General features: G+C 36.4%; 1 protein-coding gene and 1 non-coding gene across 2 annotated transcripts in view; both read right to left on the reverse strand.

Moving 5' to 3' along the window:
• The window catches only part of LOC145672130 (sodium- and chloride-dependent glycine transporter 1-like), a 102,329-nt gene extending 98,120 nt beyond the window's left edge, over positions 1–4,209 (reverse strand). Inside the window, exon 1 of the mRNA XM_081741454.1 lies at positions 4,074–4,209. The gene's annotated coding sequence lies outside the window, so the exon portion shown is untranslated. The remainder of the gene's footprint in view (positions 1–4,073) is intronic.
• A 12,723-nt stretch (positions 4,210–16,932) lies between these two features.
• Positions 16,933–17,005, reverse strand: TRNAR-CCU (transfer RNA arginine (anticodon CCU)). Its single transcript has one exon. It is a non-coding gene; the product is annotated as a tRNA-Arg (tRNA).
• Between the last annotated feature and the right edge of the window lie 7,324 nt (positions 17,006–24,329).

Consider the following 24,329-nt stretch of genomic DNA (forward strand, 5'->3'; position numbering starts at 1 on the left):
TCTACCACAAAGCCCAGTTGAAGCGAGCTGAGATCGAACCAGGTACCCCACGCACTAGACATGTAGGTTCTACCAGTGAGCCACCGTATGCGATGGAGTAGGAGTGTGCATAATAAAAAGCGACTAGTAAGTAAAGACCAGCTTACAAAAATAACAGGAGATCAAATCCTCAGTATAGAGAAAATTCTGCAAAGAAAACATTAAAAGGTATTACCTATTTTCTCGTCAAACAAAAGAAATGTCATTCATACCGAAGCACAAAACCAGAGTTGAAGATTGTATGCAACTAAAAGAAACAAGAAAAACATTGCTGTAGATTTGATGGCTTTTAGGAAACGTAATTAAGTATTATCTACGAGTGCTCGTAATATCGAAATCAGACATCATTTACAATGACTATTATGTTTGATTTTACGAACAAATGACACGCCACTTTTGATGAGTAATTCCTCAATTCAATTCATTTTAGGGATTTAGAAAATTTCTGTATATTCTGGCGAATCACATCACTGCAGTGAAGAACTTTAATGACTGTGATGAACTTTAATTACGGCTATAATGCTTTATTTGACTTGCAGTCGCAAATAACGAAAAACCAAAGTTAATCGCCTCGCAGGTATTTCATAAACTACAGTAATGAACTGTTTCGCCTGCCTTTTGAAGTCGGCGCGACAATACGTTTCTAAAAGCTGTCTAATTTCGGTACATTTTTTGTATACGTAATGTCAGAACAATATGTAAATCACAACAATCAGTCAACAATATTATAAACAACACAGTGGGCGATTTCAGTATTCTTGTATGTGTATGTTTGGTGGGGGTGGTGGAGGGGAGGGGGGCAGGACAAGATTATCCTTTTAAAAGTTAAATTCCCCGTCTTTCATTAGCATATTAAAATGTAACTAATTATTAATACTTTGAACTTGTAACTGTACGTAACAATACAAAAATATTTCAAATTAAAGACCTGAATTGAAAAACATCTCAAAGTCCATGGGTATAGAGTAGGGTGACCAACCGTCCCGTAAAAACGGGATTGTCCCGTTTTTTCACTACTATTCCCGGTATCCCGAAAAATTTTCCCGGGACGCCAAGATGTCCCGTATTTACGTACATTAAATACAAGAAAGCTTTCCAATCTAAAATTTCTTAATTTATATTATTATTTTCTCATCACATAGCTTAGAAAATACTAATATTATTATTTTCTAAGCTATGTGATTATATTGGACACAATCATTGCGACGTTTGTGATATATGATGTGGTGGCTGCACTGTTTTTCCTCCTAGGCCTCCCTCCCCAAGACTCCCACTCCGCAGACGAGAGTGCAAGGGGCTGAAAGTCTTATGAAAAATAAACTGTTTTTACTCTCTGTTTCGGGCGGTGGAAGACTGAGGCGCTGTCACTAGTACAGTACAGTGTTTCCATGATTTGACTAAGATGTAACATACTGTCATTAAGCAAATAAAGGGAGTTGGAATCCGATGCTCAGAGTAGTTTGTTATAAATTCTGCCACTGACAGATTTTGTTAATTGACAGATATTGATGAATGTTTTATATATATTTTGAGTCATCATCATCATAGGTATTCTGCCTTTATTGGCAGGTCACTTGCCGCAGCTGAGAAGCTTCCATGCTCCACGATCCTCCTCTAACCTTTTCGTCTTCGCGTATGATCTTTCTGTTTTAATATCATCAGTTCACTCAAATCTTAGATTCCAAACACTGTTTTAGTGTCGCATGATTCACAGTATAAAAACTATAAGTTCGTAAAATGATTGTACGAACCTAAATATGCATCGACTTTTAAAGATGACTTCTGGGTGGGGCAGTGGGTTGTAATACTGCTACTTAGAGCTACTTTTAAGAGCTCCAAACTCTGGTATGGGTTTTATTTACAGTGAAACCTCTCTAAAGCGGACAGCCGTGGGGAATCAAAAATTGTCCGCCTTACAGAGTTTTCAATATTTTCTTACGCAAATTAATAAACAAGATAATATGCAATTAGAAAAAATATTTTTACATGAATCACGTATTTATGAATATTACCAAAATGTTACTGTATCTGCATTATCTTGTGTCATCCAATTCCCTATGTTCGAGGCACAACATGGGAATGAGATGTTATAGTTCTCTGCACTTTACATTTATCACTACTTACTACGTTTTCGGTGTGTTGCTTTAATTTGTGAGTTAATTGCAGTCCAGTAATGACTTTTTTAAAAGACAATATGTGTACCCGTGGTCAAAAATACCAAACTTGTCTTCTGCTTGGTTAGAGATTCCAGCGGGACAGTAGAATGATGTGTCATCCCAAACAGTGGGCAACTGTCAATCACTTTTGTTTCTGAAACAGGTTGGGTGGGAGTGGAATGCAAGCAAAGAATATAAGGGTGTTGTGAAACAGAGACCCTTCCTCAGAGTTGCTGGACAGACAGTTGAGGAGGCAAGATGTTGTCACATCCTCATGTTTTTCCTTGGTGACAAAGTATGAATTACTAAAAGTGTATTTTTACTGTACTTTTCAACTTGTTTTTAGAGAAAGTGTCCGTAATAGGAGGTAAATAATACCTATAAAAGACAAGAAAGACTGTCCGTGTCCGTACTACAGAGTGTCCGCTTTAGAGAGGTTTGCCAATATGTTTTTTCCTATTACGGTGTTTGGGGATTACAAAATATGTCCGTTATGGGAGGTGTCCGCTTTATAGAGGTGTCCGTTAGTAGAGGTTTCACTGTATATATAAAATAAAAAGAAACTTTCCTCTTCTGGGGGAGGGGCGATTGCCCCGATCGTCCCCCTGTATCCGCCACTGTGTGACGCAGAAGGATTGTGATAACTTCTAGATAAAAAATTAAGGCCTACATTTTGTTACACACATACATTTGCAAAACAGGACTAGGAAAACAATTCAAGACGAGACAGGCTTTTCGAGAATCAAGACTAGACAGGAAATAATTCTTCAAGAATCTAGATGAGGCGAGAAAATCTTATTCCTCGTCTCATCTTGTTCCGTGGGGGAATACTAATTGTATTCATATTATATTACGGTATATATATATATATATATATATATATATATATATATATATATATATATATATATATATATATATATATATATATATATATATATATATATATATATATATATATTAAATATTTTTCCATAATATCTTGTAGAAGATGGCTGACAACTTGGAGCATCTCTCTTACTCCCAAGCTTCTTGCGTATGCTACTTCTTCAGTACATCACGTAAAGATAAGTGCAAATTTGGTTATGGGATATTTAAAGGTGAATACACAGCGTTCACGTATACATACATCATATACCTTACACTGTCAATACTAGCTTTAACAGTGCAGGCGTACACCCAGAAATTTTTGTTGGGAGGGGTCCAACAGAGGCGGCTCTAGAAGGTAAACACTGCGGGGGCCAGCGGAAACTCAGACTATGAGAGATAGGCCTATATCATGACTTTACTATAAACTTTGAAAAAAATATATAAATAATAAGCTTAAATTATTTTTGTCATTCAAAAAACTCGGGGGGGGGGGGCTAACTCCCCCGAGCCCGGGCTACATCTTCCATTGGGATCCAATAATGCAATACACTACTTACGTATAGTATCGAACGGGTGTTATTCTACAATCGAAAAATATAAGTTATTTTCAAGTACTGCCACATGTATTTTCTCAGAAAAAAAAATGATAAAACTGGATTTATTTTAATGAGAAAATGTTCAGATAAGTAAGATCGAACTTTTAGTCTATATTAATCACTTCTGTGCTAAACATAGTTTTAAAAAGAAAGTGTACAAATGTATGTCAAGTAAGAATTTTTTTTTGGGGGGGGGAGGTCCGGACCGGTGAACTCACCACGTGGGTGCGCCACTAACATAGTATAATGAATAAAGTTCCATTCTGGTTAAATGAATGAAAATACTCCCCAACAAAAGAGCTTGTTATATTCGGTACAAATACTCTGATTTTAGCTTGATGATAATAATGACTTTGGAATAAATTGCTGTGCTGAATTTCAATCACAGATTAAACAAAACAAAGATACTTACCACTGACGTCTTGAAATGAAAGATGCTGTTCACTAAAGACTAATACAGTCTTGAACAATGGTCCTGACAATCGAAAGCTATTCTAAAACGCCGTGTTAGATTTTCTCTGTAATGTTCCTTCCTTCCTTGGATCGGGTTTCCTATTAACACTGCGTTGGTCGCGCCCTCCACCTTTACGTGAGTGGTCGCGCGTTCTACTATTGTAGAACATCTGTATTTTTTCTATAGCGATATGACTTTTAGCGATATTCGGTCTTGGATATGTTAGTTATAGTATTATACACGTTTTAAAATAATCTAAAATTATTTTGCTTGATTAATGCAAGAACATTGGCAGAAATAAACATTTGGTATATCGTATTTAATATATGACAATGTTGAACTGAAAATCGAGCAAGTGTTTCGGTATGTGTTTATATAACAGCATAAATCTTTTTTATTATACATCGTACAGGTAGAATATGATGTACTCTTTTTGACTGACTGCCTACTCCAAGCAATCGTCACACACGATTTTCTGCTGGTGTGGGCACACAAATCTCTGGCATTTTCCAAAAGTTCTTACTTGTTGCGAGAATGGTAAAAAAGGACGCATTTTCCCAACCCAGAATCTCCGTCTTGTGGTAATGGAACACCTTCATTGAAGCCAATCAGAAGTCCTCCTCTACGTCGAAGCTCGTTTGGCAAGGATTCCACGGCTAAACGTTGGCTTATTGCTGCTTTTATAAACCTAGATCAAAACCTAGATCATGGGGGAAATTCTTTCGTCTGACACTATCATTATTCTTATTTGCTCTAAATATAGCATTAACACCAGCTACGTTTTTCCTCAATTCATCATCAATTAGGCATAAAAAAGATTCCTTGTGGGCCAAGCCTATGAAAAGCTGGTATTATATTGAAATTGCGAGTTCGTGGGTTTCTTGGCATTATGTGATCTACATACCAGCGAGAAGGTTCTATGTTCTTCTCTCTACCGATATAAAACGCACGAGTATCGAGAGAAGGTGGTGGAGCAAGATCCATGACTTCAATACTGGCTTGTACTGGTATGTTTTCTTATTCCTTTTCTTCCTGTATATTGCTCGTTCATCTTCGGTATCACTGCACTCAACTTTTTCTCCATCAAAATCTTCCTCGAGCTCCTACATGCCTTCAATCTCAAATGCACTTTCACAGTCACTTTCTGCCTCTACTAATTAAAGACGCACTTGTTCTCTGTCATACACTGACATTTCATATATTACAAACACGTATTCCACAAAAATAACGTGAAAATGTAAAACCAATTAAATCGCTAATACGAAACAAACTTGTACGCCAATAGTCGCGCGATCTACAATAGTAGAACACTTATGAAATCATGGAACAAATCTGAGCAGGTGCTAGAACAAGCACTGAAAATTGACTCGAATGTACAAAAGGCTTTCGGAGAAAGGTACATAACCGCTTAAGGTCGAGCGTGTTGCCAATTGCTCAGGATTCTAAAAATAAAACACCTGTTCTACAATAGTAGAACGCGCGACCACTGCAGTGTTAAGCTCCAACCAGTGCTCTTGTCTTCGCGTCCCTGATTCCACCGGATGAGTCTTGTTATTTCATTATGACGACCATTGTCAACTTAGCTCGTTACAGCAATTAGTCTTCGATTACTTATTCGTATTTTTCTACAGGGCGTTACGCAAAAGAACACAAGGTTTTTAAGTACCGTTATGATAGCTAATCTTCTTTCGGTTTACTTCATAACGAGTATTAGGCCCATGTTCGGCCGTAAAGTGAAATCAACTACGTAAAATTCAAACCGTTGTGATAGAGTGTTATACCTTTCAACAATTTCAGTCCCAACTTTATACTAAACTCTTTGCGCAACAGCCTTTAGGGGGCTTAACAGCTGGCTCGTGACACTTATGCGTTTTGAGGTGTTGTGTGTGGTGAGCACATCGATTTCCCTTGGCGTTAATGCTGGCTTTCTAGACTGGATTTCGCTATTTCTTTCTTTCAGTGTCCTCTCGAAAAAAAAAAAAAAAAAAAAAACAACGAACTGCATCGAACTGAAACGAGTGAATGGATCTAGAATATATAGCGCCATAAAAATTAGCTTTTCTCGCGTTTCTTGAAGCCTGTGAATATTTATTTTCTCGCTATTATCGAAGCCTACGCATAGAAACTCATTTTTCTCGCTTTTAATGAAGCCTACGCATAACAATTCATTTTTCTAACTTTTATCGAAGCCTACGCATAAGAATTCATTTTTCTCTCTTTTGTCGAAGCCTACGCATAAAAATTCATTTTTTCTAGCTTTTATGGAAACCTACACATAAAAATTAATTTTTCTCTCTTTTGTCGAAGCCTACGCATAAAAATTCATTTTTCTCGCTTTTGTCGAAGCTGATTTTGATTTTAGTTTAGCGTCCCTTTCAGCAGAGAGGCTATATGAGACGTGGACCTAAAAGCCTATGAATAAAAATTCATTCTTCTCACTTTTATCGAAGCCTTCGCATAAAAGTGCATTTTTCTCTCTTTTGTCGAAGCCTACACATAAAAATTCATTTTTCTCGCTTTTATCGAAGCCTACGCATAAAAACTAATTTTCTCCTTCTTTTTTATCGAAGCCTACGCATAACCATTTATTTTTCTAGCTTTTATCGAAGACTACGCATAAAAATTCATTTTTCTAGCGTTTATCGAAGCCTACACATGAGTATTTGTCCTTAATCACGTCATTTTGTTCACTTCAATATGATCTATCGTTTGAAATACAATCTCATCACTGAACAATATTTTATTTCAACTGAAATTAAACTTTAAGAATTAATGATAATTTTAGGTTTTCCTATTTCATTAACTATACTATGGACTGTTGTCTTCGTAGTTAATGGAGAGTCCACTATTAGTTTCAACTTAATATGTAGCTGGTTCTTCTACAGTGCCAATTTTGAGGTTTGCAATGAAAATTGTTTTTCTTGATTTCTTCGAAAACTACGCATGACCTCTTATAACCTCTTGTACGCATGACGTGTACCAGTTTACCTCAATAATGAAAATGAAAATGAAATGAAATATTCGTGTTTTACGTCCCATGGTTATGCCGGCTAGGCTAAAGGAGACGCTGATGATGAGAAATGAATGAAATTGTGGAATGAAGAAAGTGGGAGGAAAAAGGAGAACCCAGCGAAAACCCACGAGCACGGTGTTTGTCCACCACAAAGTCCATTTGGCGCGAGCTGGGATCGAACCAGAGACCCAGGTAAACGCTCCATCACTGAGCCACCGTTTATCTCAATGATATATATATATTACCTCAATAAAAAATATGTAATCGGCACTAATATCGGTCATTTTCGATCATTTATATATATATATCTCCCCCTTCTCCTCCTCCCCTAAGTTGTACCGTCAAAGTGAAATGATAAAAACCGCCCCAGTCTCGAACCTATGTTGAAAATTTGATCGAGATCAGTCGCGTAGTTCAACAGGCACGAAGTCACAAATATAGGACTTTCAATTTTATATATTAGATTAATTTTTGCATACCTTTTTTATTTTTTCGTTAAACCCTAATTAAACTCTATACATTTTTAGTAGCATTACTTCAGATCTTGCTAGAGAAAAGGGGCGATCAAGATTGTGCACCGAGATAAAGAGTTTATCGTTTTTCAGTAGTGTACTAGTGTACTGTACAATTTATTAAAAAGCATTCGTTTCTAAGACTCATGGGGAGGGCAATTGTCTGTTTGCACTCCTTAAATGATGTCTCTGAACATTTTATTAAAATTATGAGTTCCGCTGTATATACATTGTGAACAAACAGTCATAATATTACTCCTTTTCAAATGACGTTGTGTTGGCACATTGCGTGTGCAGGAAACGGGAACTATATAGGCCTACTGAAGGACATGATGACATCTGTGATGGAAATCAAAACGAGGGAGAGAGAAGTGAAAGAGGCTACAATTGATGGAAATGATTAAAAAGAAGACGCATATAACTGCTACGCGAAGACGAAGAGGTTAGCTGAAAACTATATGAAAGTTTCTCAGTTGAAATACTAATAATGATGCTTGGATACTACTTGAGAAGTTTTATCATCACAATTACGTAGAAGTTACTGGATTTGGTACTTGTCCTGCCATCTGTTAGCAGTGAGAACAATTGAAGCTAGAGCTTGGAAAGCTTCCCACTAGATGGCCGAAATGAGCATAGTGCTAACCTGAGCGGTAGGAATTCTAACGTTGGCTTATAGATGGCAAGGCATTACGCGATATACAGAAACCGTAACGAAGTTAGGATGGAAAGGTAATTGATATGCATTTAGTTTGTTTCGTTTAAGTTCAGCTTAAAAAGGAAATATATAAAGAAAGCTTGTATTATTTTATACAACATGCGTTTTTGTGTCTTTTTTTTTTCAAGTGTCCTTTAATAATTGATACGAAAATTTATGTTAAAACCTGTGCATTTTCTTCGAGGCTTCGCATCAGTAGTTCGAGTTAACATCAATATGATTCCCAATCATCTTGCTGTCTGAGATTTATATATAGGCTATAGGCCTTTATGTCATAAATAGTGGCGTACGCAAAGGGGATGGAGTTCGGACTTTATTTCCTTGAGCAGGAGCGCACCCATGCGGGAGGAGCATCGGGTCCGGACCTTCCTCTCAAAACTTCGTAAACTCGACATACATTTGTACTAATTTTTTTTTTTTTTGATAAAATTAAACATGTTTAACAGAAAAATGATTGATAGGGCTATAGCATGAAGATTTGATCTTGCACTTCATCTGTACTCTTTCTTTTCTTTTCTTTTTTTAATACTTTTATAATTTTTTCTGAGGATATAGGTGGCTGTACGTAACAATTACTTATCGTGTTTTCAGGCGTAGAATAATATCGGTTCAATACTACATACACGTAGTGTCTTGTAATGTTGGACCCAGTGTTTCCTTCAGAAACAATGTTCCGGGGGGCATTGCTGGTACTATTCTATTTATTATTATATTATAGACGTATAATTTGATCTCCACCCGGGGGGCACTCTCAGAGCTCCGGGGGACAGTGCCCTTCCCCCCAAAAAATGTCTGGTAGAAACATGATTGGACCCTCGAAACTTTGGAACCAAGCCAACTAAAATTTCTGGATACACGCTTTTCCTTAAGCAATATATTATTGAAAGATAAACATTTACTATTTAAATATGTGTATAAAGTGTTTGAACTCCCCTTGATAAAGTTCTGCGAACGCCATTGATCATAAACAAAGGGCGAATTTACTCTCTTCTTCTTCTTCTCTCTCTCTCTCTCTTTCACAGTAAATTTCATAAAAATAACACTCTGATTCTCATGAAATATACAGTGTATGTATCGTGTGTTTCCCTTGAAACTTACACTTATGAAGTCCTCTCTTCTGGTGCCAGGAGGCACTGGGTTCTATCCCAGACCAAGTAAGTATGTGGTACACAACATTGTGTGATGGGTTTCCTCGGAAGTTCTCACATTTCCTTCTCCATTTGCATTCCACTAACTCTTTCATAATTATTGACTTTCATTATTCACCAGCCTCCCTTACCCTAAAGGCCATAATCGTGGGAAGTAATAAATAAATAAATAAAGATAACTTATTACCCCTATTGATTAAGGTTGAAATATGTCAGGGGTATGTGTTAGCAGAGCCGTAGCTAGAGATTTCGGCGCCCGGGGCGAAGTAGAATTCGGCGCCCCTACACTCATCTTACCAATCATTATATATATATATATAAGAAAAGCAGCTTTTGTTGTTATGCTACGCTGAATTTTTATAAATCTTCTTGGAAAGACCATTGCAGCAACTAAAAACGATCATTATGTATCCTTTTTCAAATAAGAGCTGTTTTCAAGAGTCTTATTTTGGGCTTTTTGTTAAGATTGACAAAACTACGTTTGGTTGTATACAAATTCACGAGGAGAACAGTTCAGGAAAATTACTACTATTTACAACGTTTAATACTATCGATAAGAAATTAAATTTCAATTCATTAAAAACTATGTGCTTCTAAATTGTTCGAAATGGGTGACAGTATTAATTTCCAATAATAATTGTAAACATTTTAATTTTATTCTGTATGTGACCACATCAATAGCATTTTATTTTCGATCTTTTTACGGTAAAAAATATTTTGTGAAATGTAATGGAAATTCAGAAGGAGCCTTCTTTGTGAATTTCTAAATATTGATCGATGGAGGTGAAGAATATGTTCTATGTTTGTACTTAAAATCCAAAATATACTTTGGCTACTACATATGTCTGAAATTATAGTAATTACTTAATTTCTTAATGAATGAAAGTTCCGAATTTAAGCTACTTATTATTAATTAACATATTAAAATACACTAACACGTACTTTAATTAAGAGTGTGCGTACTTATGCTTTGTATGTATGTAGATAGATAAAAACATGACACAACTAGACACGTATGCACAAAATAATATGCTGGCAACACAAAAAGTTGATGAAAAAATGATCCCAATAAATTCCTTCAAACTGGAAGAATTTCATATGTTAATGGAATTTAAAAATAAATCATTGGTAGTGATTAGTATCTAAAAAAGTTGAACTTCTTTGGACTAAGTTCTGATCCCTTAAGTCCCTATTCTACAACTGCTTGAAGTTCGAAAATGTTATTGTTCCCCTCGTTTACCTTTATTTTTAATATTATCGCACAAACAACAGCTTGAATGTGTCTCTTCACTCTTCTCACTTTCATACCTTCATTCTCACCGTCGCACAGTGGGACCGAACCAGGCAATTCTTAGCAAAAACTCGAAGAATGAAGTAAAAGATTGACTTAATATAATTTGTTATAATGAAGCCTTGATAGAGTACACGTAAGATAGTGTGCAGGAAAATAAGTGATAGCAACTTACAATGAACTCATGGGACGTGTAAATTTGGCTATCCGCTGAAGCCGGAGAGAAAATAGGAAATTGATTTTGAATGCGACTATTCCTACATTGCGTGTAGATATTCAGTGGCTGGCAAACATGGTGACACGACCAACATGTATGTATCGTTTTGTATATTTAGAATATTGATGTGATGTGTAGTCAATAATCATATTAGCAATGATGCTAATATCATTATCATATCCTTATGATAATCCCCTACTTAATATCATATTTGGAAAATGCTGTGGTACTGAAAGCATATAAACTATGGTCAAACGATACAATGGCATTTTACTAGAAAATACGGCATAATATGTCTGTGATTTTTTAATATGTCGTAACAGAAACATTGTTCTTACTATATGCAAAGAGAAAACCTGCACATATTTGCACGTTTGGAAAATATAGCACATGAAAATGTTTGAGGAAAACCACATTCTGGATGCAATGCTGCTTTTGAATTGAGCTGGGATGAATGTGAGAACAAGTGTTTGGTTATTAGACATGCACGCAGTGACAAAGTTGAATATAGGTCGATTCTGGGAATTTTGCCTCCAGACCCATCTTGTTTCCAACATCTAGTCATACTTCTCTGTCATTCACCAACAGAACTAAACTCTAGTCAAACATATTTGATTAATGGTGGTGACATTTTGAAACGCCAATGCTAAACAATCTATGGACCATAAGATAGAACCATATTAAAATGGTGTTGATCAATTCAGTATTGTGTATTTTGTGATGCGTGCACAGAAGTGACATTGGAATCAACTGTAATGAGCCTCTGCTCGCTCCATCTCAGAGTGTTCCAATCAAGCTCTGAAATGAGCTCACGTAATGCACGATGCAATATATGAAACAACCTGAACAGGTTACTGATGCTTGTAAATCATAATATGTTTAATATATCTGATAATATATTCATATTGAGAACTTGTGATGAGATAATTTTTATGTATTGAAGCGTCCTTGCATCTTCATTGTCATAACGAATCCTCCACAACTTTGAAATAATTTTGAGAAGCAAGAACTTTTCTTCAATTTTATTACTCTTCAGTTGTAAAATGAATAAGTACACTTTTTCCTTTCATACATAAGAATATAAGCCAATCGTAAATTGCCAAATCAAAGCATATTGCCCACGCGTTTCTTTATGCCAATCATATAATCTGTTATATAATTTAGGCGCGAATATAAGGAATATTTCCTTTTATGATGTAAAACTCTATGTTTTTGATTAAATAATGTTGAAATAACATTATTGTAGCCACTGCATACGCCGAACTAATTGATTTCAACTTTTCGCTTCATATTGCGAATTCTTATTTTTGCCAAGAATTCAGTGCTTTGGCCCCACTGTGCGTCGTGATTAATCCGATTGGGTAGAAAAACGTTTTGAAGTCAGCAAATTCATCACTGCCAAAACGCCAAACACGACTTTGCTCGTTTCTGATTTTGAAAATGCTCATGCGTACACTATTAAGTCATTACTCGGCACCTTGTATAACACATGTCATTAAGAAATCATGTATAATAAATCTTGAAGTAATAAGTAAAAACTTGTTGTGACTCATTTAAACTCTTGCATTGCGAGCGAAGCGAGCAAGAAAATTTTTAAGAAATCTATGTATTTCATTGATAACCTACAGCAATATTCATCTAATAGGGCGCCAATTCTTTCTGGGGGCGACTAGTCTTTTACTCATGTTCAACACCACTTTTTCTTTTTCCTTGCTCGTGCGGCGCCCCTTGCTGTCAGCGCCCGGGGCGGGCGCCCCGCTGGCCCCCCCTTAGCTACGGCTCTGTGTGTTAGTTAAATCTATATTTAAACAAAAGGTTTAACAGCTGCTTTCCTTTAAGAAAAAGGAAAAAAAAAAAAAAAACAATGACGTGAGCTAACTTTGTAGCTAGTAATCATCAGCCATTAAACGACTCTTTATGTAACGTCATCAAGGGCGCCCATGTTGTGGCTTCCAATGGGGGGGGGGCAAGTATAAGCGGCGTTTCAAATATAGTTTCAAATTTTGCTGTAACTAATGTAAAAATTCTATTGGGTTTTCGATATTCCCAAGTACAATTTCCTCTTAGGGGGGGAAGCGCCCCCCTTGTCCCCCTGATGGGCACCCTTGAACGTCACAACGATTAAAAGGAAAAATGATCACGAAAGAAGTAGAGGTACTGTACGTAAACAAACAATATTTTAAACAATACATTTAATTAAGATTAATTGGTTGAATTAGGGTTCCTTTCAATAGTGAGACCAGGACCTGCAGCGTAACATGTTATCCAAATCACATGAGCTCCTACCGGGAATCGAACTTGGGTCTCCCGTGCCAATAGAACATAAGCTAACTATACTGTATTGCCAAGAGAAATATCTTTATGAAGATTATTAACAATAAACAAGATCTAATTAATAAGATTTTTAAATGTGTATTGAGTAACTATCCAACTTCAAACAAAGAATTTTACCCTTTTTCGTCACATCTATTCCATCAGCCTTACAAAAAAAAAAAAAAAAAAAAAAAGTCACTCTCGGCTTCGATTTAATGATGATTTGGTGGTCTTTACAAACAACATCACATAACTACAGCCTATGATAGAAGAGTTTAATTTGAAGAGCAAGGAGCAATGAAGGAAGGATTTAAATTGAATATAATAAAGACAAAATTGATGTTTAACAACTTCGGAAGAAGTCTATTACAGAAGTTGAAAAACCGGGATTATAATTGAATACCTACGTCAGTATCACGGCTACCTGAGTCTGAAGATATCCATGGATGATAACATTACAGAAAAAAAAAAGCAGATACATGTTAAAGAACAAGGCAAGTGAAAAGTCAATGTGTTTAAAATATACAATTCAGTGAATGTACTTCAGACATTCATCATCTGTAGGCTGTGCAAGGATAAGAAACGAATCACATATACCAGCAAAGTGACAGTTGTGAGTGTTAATAAGTGTGACAGGGATGCAGACATATTGCACTCAAGCTTTCTCCCCGAAAATTTTGTCTGGGGAAGGCCTGGACGGAGGAATGAAAATGAGTGAAGGTGGCTGCACTTGGTCACTACCTAGGAACATGCTTAAAGATTTGCCCTGCACAAGAGTGGCATCTAATCGCCATTTTCTTTATCTTAGTTCCGAGAAGGTGACTGACCTTCCGAAAGAATGTCTGGAAGAAACCCTTGGAATGACGTTTTGCAGAAAAAAAGTATTAATATTTTTAAGGTTCTACAACATGCTAGTGTAGTAATAAAATCTTCACAGAAAAGCAAGTAGCTATATTCTAGTAGTTGTAGAAAATCTTCATAGCAAACATAAAGTACAGAAAAAAAATGCCAGTAATACTAATAGGAGCGTTTTGCGGTATTTTATTCTTGTTTTGCGGTATTTACCTATCAATTCTTAGCAATAACAGTGTTTCTAGCTGTTAGAGAAACTGAGGGTGTGTGTGCAGACTAGGGATGTGCAAAACCGGTTTTTATAAAAACCGAAACCCGAAAAACCGACATTTCGGTTTTCTCCAAAACCGGTTCGGTTTTCACCGAAACTGGTTTCGGTGAAAACTTTTCGAAAACACATAAAACTATTTGTGTGGAAATGGATTCGGTTTCCGGAGAACAACGAAACACCATTCTGGGCAGAAATAGAACAAATTTTGAAAAAAAAAAAACGGAATCGGTTTTGAAGAAAACCGAAACCGGACCAGGTAAAAACCGAACCGGTTTTGGAGAAAACCGACAACCGGTTTCGGTGAAAAACCGAACCGATTTTGAAGAAAACCGAAACCGGTTTCGGTGAAAAACCGAAACCGTTTTTTTAATTTTCAAAAACCGGTTTTGGTTTTTCTAAAAACCGAAAAACCGGTTTTTGTGCCCACCAAGTGCAGACGTTATTGAATAGCAGTATACAGTGACAATTTAAGGATTTGCCCAGAGAAAACTCCCCCGGAGCTATTTCCTCCTCGTGCATTTCTCCGATCATACTCATCCTGGGTTATTTTCGCGGTACCATTTTCACCTTCCATTTAATCAAAATTCTCTCCGAGGGAAATCTGAAACAATCACTGGCAGTTTCTTTTAAAACTGTAAAAGTAGACATGTATCATTATTTAATTTTAACGAATGTCTTTTATACTAAATATGAAACTTTAGTATATATTTTAGTAAACAGTATTTTTTTAAGACCTCCACATTCCCTTGCCAATGAAAATTACTTTCGGACTTACAGGGCAGTCGCAACTTTGCCTCTGCCTTTATTTTATTTCTTTTACTTCATTCCAGTTTATCTTTCGCTTCTGTTTGCCTTTTTTTTTCTCAGCTGGTTGAGGTGAAGCATAGTTTGTAGCATGGTATTTAATACTTTAAAAAATGTTCCTTTATATACACTTTTTTAATTTATTCTTTATTTATTTTATGTATTTTTTTTTACAAAAAGGGTAACCTTGTAAAAGAAGTGGTAAACAGGGAGTACCCAATCTTCGTGAAATGAAATTTTTGAGATTTACGTCCCACGGTTATGCCGGTTGGGCTAAAGGAGACGGTGATAATGAGAGATGAAGGAAATGGTGGAATGAAAAAAGTGGGAGGAAACGGGAGAACCCCGAGAAAACCCACGCACACGGTGTTTGTCCACCACAAAGTTCACTTGGCGGTAGCAGGGTTTGAACCCGGGACCCCAAGCACCAGAGGTGAACGCTCTACCACTGATACCCAATCTTCGTAGACGTCGAAATTTGTTTTAGCAATTTCACTATAATAGCATTATTTATTTATGAACGCTTACAGTGCTTTCTATTCTAATTCACACATAAATGCTTATTTTCCATAACTTCCTCAAAGGGGAGGGATAAACATACACCTCCCCTTTGATTACCATTTATTAATTAACGTGAAATCCAAACCGCATAAGCTCCTTCCGAGAATCAAACCCTGGTCTCTCACGTTAAAGGGGCATACGCTAACCGCTTAGCCACGGACGAACCCCAAAGTTTTCGAGTTTCATATTAATACTAATACTAATTTATACTATTACTGGGGCCTACTAATTCATAATGTAATAGATCATCAAGAAAGAGATCAAACCTTGTTTTAGTAATTTTATACCCATAAAAGGGAACGATAAAACCATCATAACCTCCAAGCTAAAAATTCCATATATAAGTAATAATCTTAGAGATGTTACATGTTATATATAGGTAATAATCTTAGAGACGTTATATGTATCAGCGGCACAAATCTGTCTTCAACATTGGAGGTGACAGGTAAGAACGTTCCTATAGTCTGTTTTATTTATTTATTTTTTTAAAAAGCAATGTTCAAAATATTTATGAAGTTGTGAAACAAAGCTGTACAGAACCAGGGGAGCACAGAGTTGTCTTCAACATTGGGAGGCGGGCAGATTTGAGCCTTATTCTGGGGGGGGGGGGGCATCAATTTCATCTCACTTTCCTTTGTGGCAATCGGACACAAATCATCACATTTCTCCCCCAAAAAACACATTTCAAATCGGATTATTGAGGGGGATAGTACCCCAGTTTCAAGATTGGAGGGGACATGTCCCTCTTATCCTCCCGGGATTTGCGCCAATACGTATATATAAAGGTCATATGTTTTTTAAAAGGTATCTTGTTGTTGGTAGCATCTTAGTATCGATTAATCTATTTTTATTTCTGAATCCTAGTGGAGTGTTACCCTCAAAGAATCAGGTAGTAACAAATAAATATCTCTGAAAGTGAACTTTAGCTTACTTTGTATGTAACTTTTCAACGTTCCATATTAGTGTTCAACAGTTTGTAGACCCAGTTAATTGTCATAAACCAAATTAAGGATGAATTATTTGAAAGAACGTACTGCGAAGTCAATTTACCTAAAATTATAATATAAAATAGTTACTATCAGAAAACTGGTGATAATTGTGAATATAAAAAAGTAACTTCTACCCCTGGCGGGACTCGAACCCGCAATCCCCGGTTTAGGAGACCGATGCCTTATCCATTAGGCCACAGGGGCTGACGGAATGCTAGCGCCCTCTTGCGCGGATAATATGTGAAGTGAAGCGCAGTTGATTTTGTCTGTTGTAACATTCCTTCCAAATGAATATGAATAATGATTTTTCCGATTGTTCATAACTAGTATAACAGTAGTGCTAAACCACCATCTTGTATATACGTAAATTTTCTGTGGGAATATACATGTTTAAAGTGTCTGTCTGTATTATCATTTCTCCGCTAATATAAGTGATGCTACGTTTTCGTTAGAAGAGCTCACTTTGTACTTCATGTATTTGCTTTTATGCTTAATTATCTGTTACGTTTTTGTTTTAAACTTGTTCCTAACACAAATAATAGAACGCAAATATTCTAAATAGCTTTTTCTTGACTATGTATTAATATTTTACAAATCCTGTTTCTTTCATACCAAATAAACTGAAATTAAATGCTGTAGACTTAGGCCTATATTCTGACAGTTGTGTAAAGTTAAACTAACTAGTTGCACACTGTAATATTAATAAAGCAATGCTTAAGAATGAGATTCTAGGCGTCTGTGTCGCCAGGGGTGTACTCAGAATTTCATTAAGGGAGATTTAAGCACCCAATCTCTTATCCTTTCAGAACCAGTGGCGGCGCTAGGCTCGTAATAGTTGGGTACAAGAGGAGAGGCAAGAAAAAATTTGGGGAGGCGAGCAGTGATGCCAATTTAGCCTTTTTTTGTTGCTAAATCTAGCTTATTTGGAGAGACATTTAGCCATACAAATCTACGAAATGCTTATAGCCTTCTTTTGCCACGTTTGGCTTTCTTATTAGCCGTTAAATTAATTCTAAAAATAGTTTTTCTCTGAAAATAAAGTGCAGTTTTTAAATATTTGTCATTACATACTATCATATCAATTGATTTCTCTACGCACAGGGTGTTTTACTCAGGGGCGTCATTTAGGGAGGGCAGGAGGGGGCAATTGCCCCCCCCCCAAGCGTTTGAGGAATACATATACTTTAATCGATTGTATACTAATATACTAGTACAAAACGTGGAAATCCTATGTCGGTGGTACACTTGCCCCCTCCAAGCGAAGTCTGAAATGACGCCCCTGGTTTTACTACGCAACAAATACTTATGATTCATTCTTTTTTTCTCTCCCCACCCACAGATTTACAACTACTTAAGAGGCCTCATCCCGGCGAAATTAAAATACCGCTAATTTTACAGTAATTATGTGATACCTTCAAATAGATAAAAGATAATCGAAATGTAGAACAAGAGCGCCCTAAACAATATAATTTTATATGAGATGTTGTTATCACGATGCACTTAGCTATCTGCTTTCGATTCGAGCCATTTTGAAAATCGGCATTTATTTACGCGAGCGCTCTGACGGCTAAAAACGTGAAGCCAGTAGGTGACTTGTGATAACGGTACCTCACACAAAATAACATTTTCTAGGGCGTTATTATTTCACAATTCAATTATCTTTTATCTGTTTGAAGATATCACATAATTACTGTAAAATTAGCGGTATTTTAATTTCGCCGGGATGAGGCCTCTTAACAATACATATCGACTCAGAAAAAATTTTAATGTCGCTCCCGTAACAGCTCCGTTTGCTTTTTTTAAACTTGTTTTAATTTTCGCATTTCATTACAAGAATGAAGGTTTACTAATGCAGATTTGGTAAATTGTTTGGTTCTTCAAGCTACAGAGATTGTTTTTGTTTATTAAAGGAAACAAATAGGATATCTAATTACCTTAAAAACGCTAAATGCAATCATGATGATTCATGTGGGTGTAAGGATTCAAGTGTTCCTAAGAACTGTGACCTGCCGAAATAAGTACTACTGAAAACAGGGACAACGGCAGTCTACACAACCGCAACCAATCCACAATCCAACGATGGTGCATCCAGTTCCAAAACCTCGGCTAGCTGCGACGTCATCGATGGTGACTTATTTCAATTCAATTGATAATATGGCTGTTGATTTTTACAAATCAGATGAGTTATTGATGGATTTTATTGTGATTTAAAGCTATGTATGTTGCTTGTTAGTCTTCAGCGAATAAAATTCAACATTTCAAATTTTACTAACACACTTATAATCCTACACACAAAAAAGGGGTTTAAAATCTACAATGTGGGTTATAGGTTAGCAGTTCAAAATCTAGTCATTTTTTGAGTAAAAAAAAAAAAAAACTTATTTTTGAAGGCCATCTAGCCTATTTTCTTCAGAGATAGTTGGCAACATTGGAGGCGAAGCAAGCACACTTGTGTGGCATTGAATACTATTATCGTTTGTACCTTATTATTAGGGGCTACGATTACTTACGTCATAATAAACAGAATTTATCCTAACCTAAATATACCTAAACCTAACTTGTGTTTTATAAGCTGGTACGGTTAATGGAATTTATGCGTTTTCTCAATTGAATCAGATTATGAAAAATTTTGTTCAAAGTGAACACTGTCCATGAAGCCGTTAAACCTTCAAACATACTGTAATGTGATTTTAATTTTTGCCTTGTTTCTCACAAAACCAGAGGCAAAATTCTGGGAGCAATAAGGGAGAATTTCTCCTCTCACACTATTTCTGGGAGGAAATTCCCTATCACTAAAAACTTACTGCGGGTGAATAAAATGATCTCCTATTCGCAGAACCTTCGAGATCGAGCAATTCATATATAGCACTAACAGGCACTAACTTGGGGTGGGGGCAGGGAGGCAATTGCCTCCCCCAGGGAAGCTCCCCGCCGTTCGAGGGAGGCCCATTTAAAGACAAATTTTCTACTCCATATACAATACGAACATGAAACTAAATGAAGCATCAAACGTGTTCACTACATTACATAAACAAACAGCACACAAAAGGTAAATAAAACAAAAATAAATCGTAAACCCATTTCAGTTTAAAAAAAAAAAAAAGTCTACTATTAGGGGTCCTAGAAATAATATTTATTCCCATGACTTTGAGATTTGTCAATATTGTCCCCTTAATTAATTTTTCACTTATGGAACGGGCCCAGGGGCATGCGGGAGGGCCCACAAAGAGTAAGAGAAAGATGGAGAAAGGGGAATATTTTCGAGTTTTGTCGGAGGGCTCGAAAAAACTTTTCCTAGGGGGCCCAAATATTACTGCTTGTCCCTCCAGAAAATAATCTAAGTTACGGCGCTGAAGACTAATTAACATATATTTCACCTGTAGGCGGAATTAAACTTACTAGGTCAACAATTAGTTAATGGCATCCTTAAATCTTACATAGTTTAATTTTGAATGTTCAGTTATACGAACTTTCCAAGTCAAAACATTCTATTACCCATAGGTGATTCTTTTTACACTTCCGTTCTCCTTGCCCCACTTTGACTGTTAGTTATGACTTCGTACGATGCACAGAACTGTAGTTATTATCTTAAAATCTTAAGTTTGAAATTTAAGTATCAAGAAAACTATTTTTTACTCTTTAAAATATTGTTGAAATTCCAGTTTTTCATTGTTTCTCGAAATAAAATTTAAAACTGAAAAAGTATCTGTAACTATTGTTACAATAATTAGGCTAACAATTAAACAGACAATAACTACAATTTTCCAAGAATTAAACATTTTTTTCAATGCAAAATCTGTGTGAAAATTAAAGTGAATTCATACCTCTTGAAACACCCGGCCCATCTCAATCAAATTTTTAACATAGATGAGGTTCCGGCCGGGGAGACATTTAAAAGCGATCGAAAATGCTTTCAAAATCCGATATTAATGTCGAATCCATAGTTTTCGGTGTAGCTGAGACAAATAGTAACACTTCCGATACAGTTTAAATCCACATTCACCCTTTATGTAAAAATTGAAACGCATTCTCCCCATGCGAGGAACGGATATTCTGCTAGTTAAATATATATAATTTTACATGAACATGTTAAAAAAAAACTTTACGCCTTGAACTTATAGGTCTTTGAAGTTGGCCTACCCAAATTAGCTTACCCACTTTTTCTACACGAGCCGTTAGTTCCTCGTTAGTTCTTACTAAAGTCACGTTAGTTCCGCGATTTTAAAGAAATTATACACAAAAAACAATGGGTAGGCCAACTTCACACGTGAAGTTAACATACCTAACAACCTTTTCCACATTTTTCGACTCGAATCGTTAGTTCCTCGTTAGTTCCCGTTAGTTCTTACAAAAGTTCCGTTAGTTCCGCGATTCTATACAAATTAGAGCATAAAGAAAAATGTGTGGATAGACTAACTTCACAGGTGAAGTTGGTGTACCCAACAAGCTTTCCCACATTTTTCGACACGAATCGTTAGTTCCTCGTTAGTTCCCATTAGTTCTTACTAAAGTTACGTTAGTTCAGCGATTTTAAAGAAATTATACACAAAAACCAATGGGTAGGCCAACTTCACATGTAACTACATCAGGAAGCCTACAAAGAAGACATCATGTAACGTACAATGCTTTGCATGTGGCACACGAGCTTCAAAGAGGACCACGAGAACGTTAAAAAGGATGACCACCCTGGCAGATCTGGAACAAGCTTAACTGAAGAAAATCTGGTGAAAGTGCGTGAACTCTTAAACATTGATCATGGTCTTAGTGTTAGATTAATTGTCGATGAACTAGGATTGGGTCCGACTAGTATGTTCAAGTTAATGACAGAAGATTTGAAGATGAGAACAGTTAAGTTTTTGGCACAGTTCAACGTAGCAACACTGCCGCATCCAGCCTACAGCCCCGACCAAGCTCCCAGTGACTATTTTGTTCCCCTGAATCAAGAAAGACCTGAAAGGGAAACGATTCAGCATGATTCCAGCGTTCCAGGCGGCTTCGATGATGTCCTTTCACAGCCTAGTCCGCGAACACTTTCAGGGAGCCTATGAACAATGGAAACCCGCTGGCAACGGTGTGTTGATGCCCAAGGATCATATTTTGAAGACTTTTAGTTTGTTGTACAAAAATGTTTAATGCATTTGTTATTTTGAGACCAGTCTTGAAACTTTGTGAACGCACCCTGTATAATTGCTATTTGTGCAAGTGCATTAGTTAACATTTAGTATGAGCATAGTTATTGAAATATAAACTTTGGTGCAAAGTAACCCCATAGGTGGGTATACTTTGCACAACATACAAAAAAAAAAAAAAAAAAAAAAATTTCAACACACGAACATAATGTTTCTGTTCAATATTTTCTCTTCCCTACACAAAACTGCATGCAGTCTACAAATATTGATATTATAATAGAATGATGGTACCGGTATCAGTACTTAGTATGACTTATCGATATTTGTAAAGAAGATTATGTATTTTTTGGTACCGGAGCAGGAACCACATTCTGATAGTTAAACATATGCCCCACAAAAGTACCAACTCAGGAACAGAAAAAAAAATCCCCGTGAACTGATTTGACTTGATTGCTCTTCATGTCTGAGAATATCGCCTGAAATGTCATCACTGAAATATTTACGGGTTTGGGACTTTCAGGCTGAAGCCCACCCAAGTTGCATTATTATTTTTTAAATCTAATCTGAGTCATTCCAATGCGTATAAGCTTCAAGCCCTCCTCAAAAGTCTGGTGATTTCTTTAAAAAAAAAAAAAAAACTTTTTTAAGTTAAGCCCCTCTGAAACTAATTTTCTGGATCCGCCACTGTTCGTAACTTATTCCTCAACAAGAAATGTATTCCGGGATCTACCTAAGTAGGAAATTTACCTAAAATTTGGAGACATTAGGTACCAGCAGTAATAATTTCCTACCTAAGGGGTTACTTTGGACTGGTGCAGAGTAACCTCAATTAGAGGCTGAAACCGCGATCTCCCAGTTTGATCTTTTTTATGACTTCAAAACGTTTCACACTTCATTTTAAACTATTGTCTCAAAGTCCCATTATACACACTAGTTTTCTACGAAACTGGCTTAACTTTAACGGAAATTCTTGTACGTGATATCTTTCAAATTTTGTCGGCCTTTACAGTAACTGCTTTCCATAACTCTACAACAACAAACCCTCCCGGTAATTAGAACTGAAGTTAACCGCCAATATTATAGCCAAAATACAGTTATATGTTCTATCTTACGGTGGAAGGTGAAACTTTATCTTTACAGTTCATAGTTTTACTATAGTGCTACCAGAATGTCTTGAGCCGTGGCAAAAATGTGAAGTAAAGCTCTCACCCGCTACACAGCCACGCGTTGTTAAGCCAATAAGGGTTCAGCTGTTGCTAAGCGAGAGAGCCTTAGCGAAAGGGAGTGGAATTCCTTCAGCCGATAGCAGCGCTTGGAATGGAAGACTAGGTGTCAGGTTAAAGCGGTATATCTATAACAGAGGACTGTGCAAGTCTTACGGTAGTCAATGAATCATTAATTTTGAAGGATGTAGAGGATCAAAAATTAGGAATCGATTGAGTTGAATCGATTTTGAGTTTGACATGCCTTTCAGTAGCAAGGCTATATGAGACGGGACCGACTAGTTAACATGGAACCTGAATCACATGAGTTTCCGCCAGGAATCGAACTCGGGTCTCCCACACGAAAGGCGCATACGGTAACAGCTTAGGCACGAGAAAGCTCAAATTAGGAATCCAGATGGATGGATATGATCCACATCTATCAGAAGTGGTAGAAATAAATCAATTCCGGTTTTAACGTTGATCATTCTAGAACAAAATGGTACTACATAGCGAAAAGCGGTTTCCTACAATCAAATAACTGTTCCAAGAATACATTTCATCTGCATGTTCAACTCTCTACTAAAACCGGAAGTGATAGACATTCTCTATAACTTTCGGTTTCAGTATTGAAATGAAAATGACATGAAATCTTTCAGTTTAACGTCCCACGATTATGCCCTTTAGGCTAAGGAAAGTGGATGATTAAGGTAAGTGAATTATGTAAAAATCGGTGGAATGAGAGTGTGGGAGGAAACGGGAGTACACACAGAAAACCCATGAATACGATGTTATCCAACCAGAAATTTATTTGACCGGAGATCGAACCAGGGAGCACATACAACAGAGGTAAGCGCTCCACCAACGAGTCACCACTTAGAATTTAAGAAATCACCTTTTAAAGTTTGTGGATATAGTTCATTATAGAAAGAGAAAGAGAGAGAAGATGGGTCTGTTAAAACATGCAAAATTTATGTTAAAATATAATTAAAAAGAAAATAAATCTATTTGTAAAAGGTACTTGGATGGATTCGAACCACATAAGCTCCCCACTAGGAATTGTAACGTACTTTTTTGTTTTAAATGTTGCAATTATTTTTAACGAAATTACCTTAGTGTTCTATTGAAATTAATCTTTGTTACTATCTGAAACCACATGCGTTTGTTATATGTAAATTCTGAATATCATATACGATA

Source organism: Thermobia domestica, chromosome 2 (assembly GCF_964235325.1).
Source record: "Thermobia domestica chromosome 2, izTheDome1.hap1.1, whole genome shotgun sequence".
Classification (NCBI taxonomy): domain Eukaryota; kingdom Metazoa; phylum Arthropoda; class Insecta; order Zygentoma; family Lepismatidae; genus Thermobia; species Thermobia domestica.